Consider the following 7,189-nt stretch of genomic DNA (forward strand, 5'->3'; position numbering starts at 1 on the left):
ATTTGTTAGGATACGCCCACCAGTATAGAAACTTTTGACGTTTTACAAAATAAACAAAGGTAAAAGATTTTAATACTGCTGTCGAGAGTTTTGCTGTCGAGAGTTTTGATAGAGCTTTGCTGTTGAGCACGTTCACGTTTGATTAGATGTCAACCAACGCAGCTATTAACTGTCAATCACCTCATCGCCACACCCCTTTAAATAACACTTAATAACTTCTATAAAATCTGTTTATCATAGAGAAAAACACTGGGAGAGATACTAACGCAATGGGTGTTATAGAATTGACAAAATATAATTGCTCAAAAAACTTATTTTACGTGTAATAAAAATTCAAAGTTCACTTACATGGGAATGGGCGGGGTTAAAAGTTGTACTGCAGCCAGCCACTAGAGGGCAGCTGACACACAGAGGCTTCACTTTTACTTTCACTTTACTTTCACTCGTGTCGTCCAGTCCACTTATATATACGGTCTCTGGTATATACGGAAGTAAAGCGGGAGTTTGTCGACGTCACATCAAGACGACATCAGTGATTGGTCAAATTTGCGGGAAAGTTGCGGTGATTGGCTGAAGTGGCAACACCGCCCTGAATTCGCGGGGTTTGCTTGAATTTGCGTTGAAGTTGCAAATCGCAACATCGCGATTCTGGAGGGTCTGACTAACTCTAACCATATCTACCCATTACTCAGTGACTAATATACAGATATTTAGCATCTTTATGCTTCATTTGGGTAACATGGTGGCTTGGTGGTTAGCACGTTTGCCTCTCAGCACTGGGGTCTTGGGTTCAAGTCCCTATCTGAGCGGAGTTTCCATGTTCTCCCTGTGTCTGCGTGGGTTTCCTCTGATTGTCTGTGCATGAATGTGTGTGTACTTGTATGCCCAGTGGTAGATGGTGCTCTGTCACTAGGGTCTGTCCTCTCTCCCTCCTTCCTGTACCCCATTCAGTCCCCCAGGGGGCTGTGGATCTCAGTAGAGAGTACGCTGTGCGCAATTGGCTGTGTGATTGGTTTGTAAGAGTCGTACCAGTATTAAGAAATCACTCTGTCAATATTTCCCCAACTGTAGGGCCTCTACTTCTGTTGTATTCATTGGCTCAAGCCAAACAAAAAAGCCTCAAGAACCCCTTATTGCTTACAAGAAAAAGCATACAAACACATATATACACACAAAGCTAATCTCAGCATGAACATGTGATTTACTTCTATGATCTGAATCATTTTGCCAATACAATTTCTTTTGATCTTTTGGGCCTTTAGTGCCTCCATGTTTTGCACTTAAGTAGCTTTATTTCACTTGTAGGTCTAAATGACTCTCCATGTATTACTCCGCCACATACAGGTAACCTAGCAACGAAGCAGCGTTTACAAGCCAAACAGCACAACTACAAACAAGCAGCAACATTATCACAATTAATTACAGGGAGTTCGTTAAATTTATTGGCTTCGAAACCATTTATTTTGATCTGAAACTGGAGGATGAAGCTATAGAAATGACCAGCCTGATTCCTCCAATGAGCCAAGGTTTGTCACGCTTACAAACAATGATTTGGATGAGCTGAAAACGCAGAGAAACGAAGTTGATACCATAAAACAAACGTCCTGGGCTCTTAATGTATTTACATCCTGGTTAAAGAGCAATTGCAGTCGGTTTTAGTATTATCAACAAAAATGAAATGAGTCAGCTTTTACGACGTTTTTATGAATCCGTCAGAAACGTGAAGGGAGAGTTAGATAGCATCAGCAGCTTCGTTGGTTTAAGAGCTGGACTGAACAGATACCTGAACAAACCTCCAATCAGTCGTGGATGGTCAATAATTGTTGTACTTTATTTTTAATAAATACAACTTTATCAACAGTTGTTTTGTGTATATTTACCGCTATAATATTTATTGGGTAAGGCTGTTCCAGTGTTGTGTAAGTTTAACAGCGAGCCATTGAATGGAACTATTTTAACTGGCGGAGTCTTTTTAACCAAACAGGTCGTATTTTCTTTCAATAAACAGCGATAATTGAACTGTGGTATAATCGCAATAATACACTCGAGGTTCGTGCCAATATTACACGTTATAGCACTCCCTCTCGTGTATTGCTTCAGTAAAAGACCAGTGGCTACATATACTGAAGCCAGAGCCTAAATACTCCCCTGGGCTAGCATTAGAGATGGCTGCTATCTGCAAATGGCATATGCCATATGTGTATAGCTGAAAAAGTATCACAGTTTTTAAAAATATGCACTTTTTGTAGATCACATGGTAGCCTAAATGCAGGTGTTGAAAATACATTTGTGGTAATTTTGAGAACTTACTTGACACTTGCTAGCTCCTGGGTGAGTTTTACACAGCAGTGTAATTTATGTAAAATTTGGTGTGAAAGTGGAGGTGATAGTAAAATAGTGATAGTGAAAGTGGTAGTAAATATCAACACAAGCCCCCCCTGCTGGCAAAACAGGCACAGCACAAGACATCTGTGAGTCTGTAAAGTTACAAAGTCCAAAGTACATGCCAGAGTGTGTAACTCTGTCTCACAAAAACACTTTTGTCAGCTGCCTGAAACACTGCGTTGGAATTCCAGCCCTTTTTCTTTGTTATAAATGATGTAATCTTGTAACACAATACTTACTGCCCGCCTACCTGCAAACCCCATGCACCCTCACATAAAGCATAACATGTACTGAAGACTTAAAAACACGGGCTTTAACTGAGCATTTCATGAGAAAAAATAATATATGAGAAAAATAATGATTTTGTAACAGTGACGCATGCAAATCCATTCTAATAGACCCCAAAAAATGCATCATGGGAAATGATGCAGTTAGTGAACATATGTTGGTAACTGACGTACAATAGACCTTTCCCCTTTTGTTTTTAGATTTCTTTGACAAGACTTCAAGATCACCTGCAAGCTACTGTCCTAAATGTAACCAGAGTGAAGTCCCTGAGAAAAGCTAACAAACTCATAGATATGAAGAAGGCGGCAGCTACCTGTTTGTATCCAGGCAAAAGTGTAAATGTACTATCATCTCTTAGTGCCCAGTCTCCTTTGACTCTAATCACACCTTTATAAAGGCTTTTCTTTTCTTTGCTTTTTGATGTCTTTTACAATATCTTTGTGGTAATTGCACAAGTACAACATCTGTAGTTTTTGTGTGCATATATACTACACTACTAGTGATAAGTACTACTGATGTCATTTAATAGTTTTAGCTTGCACATTCTAGCTTGACTTAAATTTTAAAAACAACAATATATTTTTATAAAAAATGTAAATATTCAGTACTTGAAATGCACAAACAGTATGTAACAGTAGCTGCTTTGTCTCCTCCCTTAGGCATGTGTGTGTCTGTTTCACCTCTCCCTCCTCTTGTTATGTGTTGCATGTGTGTGTTGTTATTGTCAGTATATTTAATTAAGTGTGCATGTTGTCTGTGTCGTTTGTCGGTATTTGTCTGCATGTTTTTTATTAGAAATAGAACTGTTAAAACTGTAACTAAAGCCTCAGAATTCTGCTTGCCTTACCTTCTGTGACAGAGACTGAGCTAACAGGCTAACAGCATGCCTGTGTTGGTGAAAGCTGTAGCCTCAGGGGTGGAGTACTGGAGCTCCTTCCCCAGGTTCGACAATCAGACCTACGTGCACAAGAAACACCTGCTCATATTAAAGATGGACTCCTGATGGGGGGGAAGACTGGTTGGTTTAACTCCAACAGGACATCTTTGACCTGCTGGTCAGAGAGGAGGTAAACCTGACCGTGAATAGGCCACCCCTCATTGAGGAACTCTGGGGTGGGGTGTCTGGTGTGGACAGCTGGTACTAGGCACTTTGGGAGTCCACCCTTGTGTTTGTGTGTTCTGTGATGCATGTGTGCTTTGTTAGTGTAAGTGTTTTAAAGGTTTTTATTAAATTTCTTTTTGTCTGTCTTTGTTTTTGACAGTCCTGTACTGCATGTTCGCATCTGTGTTGCTTGTTAGAAATCCTAATGCCTCAGCATCCAGTTCGCCTTCTGTGACACAGTAATGTATAATTGATCATGTTTATTCATTAATCACCTACACATTCAACTAAAACACATTAATAAATATTATACAATTATTAAATTATTATATGTTAGAATTGTTAATTTATGTTGCTTATAGTTAATTACCAAACCCCAAATTACAGGTGTCATATGATTTCTAGTGACCAATGATTTGAATAGATTAACATGCATGTGTGTTTAGATGTGTGCATTTGTACATGGATTTTGATTTATTTATTTACTTTTTTTCATTAGAAGGTTCCAAAGCATCCCCTCCACATTGTTTCTGACCACACCTGAGGCAGAATGGTAAACAGACACACTCTCCCCTGACACAGTAAATTCTGTTATTGGGTTTTATCGGGCTAAAGGTGTCACAGACATAAACACACACACAGCCATTAGATTGGTCTGAACTAGTTCAGCAGCCTGGATCATTTTTCCAAGGTGGATTATGTGCTAGTGATTAATTTTCCTTCTGCTATGAGTGTGTGTGTGTGTGTGTGTGTGTGTGTGTGTGTGTGTGTGTGTGTGTGTGTGTGTGAGAGAGAGAGAGAGAGAGAGAGAGAGAGAGAGAGAGAGAGAGAGAGAGAGAGAGAGAGGGAGAATATGTCGAGACAATAACTAAGTTGTGTATGTGCGCATGTGTGTGTAAGAGAGAGCGAGAGCCTGTAGAGACAGTAATTAGGTGTATGTGTCTTCTTTCCTGTGGTGGGGTTTCCCTCCTCTTGGCACACACATTCCCCTTAGACACAGCCCAGATGAGGCTACGCCATGGTAACAAGAGACCTGCTCGAGCCTGTTTCACACACACACACACACACACACACACACACACACACACACACACACACACACACACACACACACACACACACACACACACACACACACACACACAAACTGCCCTCTTTGTTACCTGGTTTTGGTTACCCACCCTTTACCTCATGGTTTATGTTACATATGGTGTATGTGGCCTGACTTAAGGACATTTTAAGAGAAAATAAAACTGTCAAAACTAATAAGACTAGAATATATTACAAATGTATTTTTAAACACTTGGGTCTGACAGTTCACAATCACACATAGAGTTTGCAAATTGAGTATGTTTGCGTTGCATATTTAAAATCCTCCGTGTTAGAGAACAGTGACAGTTGGCAAAATACCTACTCTGCAGAATATCTCATGAACATGATTATATCTGTGTCCTTAAGTCTGCTATGAGAAAAAGCAGAAAAGAGTGGTATTTAAAGGGAAAAGACCAATGAGAACACCATCTAGTTCTCGGCTATAACAAGTGTAGCCCCTTTAAAGTTTGTGCAAATCTATCTACGTTTCATATTCATACTGTAATACTGTGTAATAAATTGAAACTTTTCTGTTAAATATACAAAGCATTATATTTCCATAATATGAAACACTCCAAAGCGCTGAACATGAAAGCCTTATATTAACTGTGAGGGAGGCAGTGTAGTGGAGACTTCTGCACTGCCTCGGGGCCTGGATGGGTGTCAGTATCTGAAGCATCTACAAATTAAAAGGCTGTATAGGCAAACTCCTCAGCTGAAAACAAGAATTGTTTAAAGAAATATGCCAGACGTTCTCCCAACTGCTGTGCACAGCTGATTTTCAGTTGGTGACTAAAGGTTTTACATGTTTATTCATTTATTTTGTATATGTTTTTGTTGAATAAGAGTTTATTTATTACATAGCTTTTGTACTGCACATGCATAGATTTGTCTTAGAATACAGCTGGGAATACAGCTGCTTTCATACACACATCCTCATGAAATTCCATTGGACCACTGGAGAATGCTGGTCTTTGTTCTTTGTTTCTAATGACCCCATTGGACAGGTCTGTCCAGTGCAAAACACCAATCACCACCCAAGCTCCCTTATGGAGCTTGTCACTGCATCTTTCTAAGCACAGGACAGCTCACCTTGCTAGGAATAAAACATGCTAAGTCCCAAATTTCTCATGGCAAATATCAGTGTATAAATCTGCTGATGAGGCTTAACAAACCTCCTGAATTTCCACCAGAAATTTTGTTTTTACCTTCGTTTACAACCTAATGAATGCATTTATATAAATAGAAGGCACCTGATCCTTGAACAGAAGTCTTACTCAGACAAAATAAAGACTTAAAAATGTCAAGTAAATGTTGCTTTATTTCTGATTGATGCAACAGTTGAACAGCACTCAGTGCCACATGGACGTGGGGAACACTCTCAATGTCTCCTTTCTCCCAACATTTATTTCGGACCACATTTTCTTTTCCTTCCCTGTTCTACTGTCTCTGTCACTCTCTTCCCACTCTTTCTCTCTCTCCCCATCCTTCTATCTGTTCTCCTTTCCTTTTTCTGCATGCAAACAGACATTTGAATCCAGCAGTGCAGTGTGACAGTGTAGTAGGTGATGCCCAGGAGGTGCACTGCATAGTGCAATGCACCATGTATATAAAGACATGAGAAGCTGTCTCCCTCTCTCTCTCCCTCTTTCTATGCCCCCTCTCCTCCTCTCTCTCTGTGAGACAGTATACATTCAGTATACACATACATAGGACTTCTAGAAATCCAGAATAGAGTTCCATTGCATATTTGTTCAGATTTTTTTTATTTTGTTCTTTATTATTTGACATTGTTGCTAATGTGGTGTCTGGTGCAACCAGAAGAGGATGGGCTCCCCTTTGAGTCTTGGTTCCTTGGAAGGTTTCTTCCTCATGCTCTGGGGATTTATTCTTTTCCACTGTTGTCTTTGTCTTGCTACTGTAGGCATGGACTTGGACATCTGTAAAGCTGTTTTGTAGCAACAGCTGTTGTTACAAAAGCAGATTATAAATGATTTTGTCTTGACTAGCCATACATGCATTTCTGTGTGAATGTTTGTGTTTATGTCCTGCTCTTCCAGACGGATGATTGTACATGGTTTGCAAAATGATTGCATATCCTATTGTAATTATGTATGCACCAGTGTAACATTCATGTCACATTATGGCTGTCATTGGGAGCACAGGTACAGTGGGGTACAAGCCATAAGTGTAAAGGAAGTGTGGCTTTGCAGATCCATGTTATATTTACACCTGTAGTTTGGCTGTGGTCCAAGGTGACGGAATGATGGCTGAGTATTGATCGCAGAGTCAGTCTCATGAGTGTAAATCATTTCTTTTTGG

At 39.8% G+C, this 7,189-nt stretch overlaps 1 long non-coding RNA gene across 1 annotated transcript; it reads left to right on the plus strand.

Moving 5' to 3' along the window:
- The first annotated feature begins 1,386 nt into the window (after positions 1-1,386).
- LOC143498046 (uncharacterized) lies at positions 1,387-6,137 on the plus strand. Its single transcript, XR_013125943.1, has 5 exons — positions 1,387-1,526; positions 2,874-3,014; positions 3,533-3,740; positions 3,936-4,014; positions 4,275-6,137. It is a non-coding gene; the product is annotated as an uncharacterized LOC143498046 (long non-coding RNA).
- Positions 6,138-7,189: the final 1,052 nt, after the last annotated feature.

Source organism: Brachyhypopomus gauderio, chromosome 2 (assembly GCF_052324685.1).
Source record: "Brachyhypopomus gauderio isolate BG-103 chromosome 2, BGAUD_0.2, whole genome shotgun sequence".
Lineage (NCBI taxonomy): Eukaryota > Metazoa > Chordata > Actinopteri > Gymnotiformes > Hypopomidae > Brachyhypopomus > Brachyhypopomus gauderio.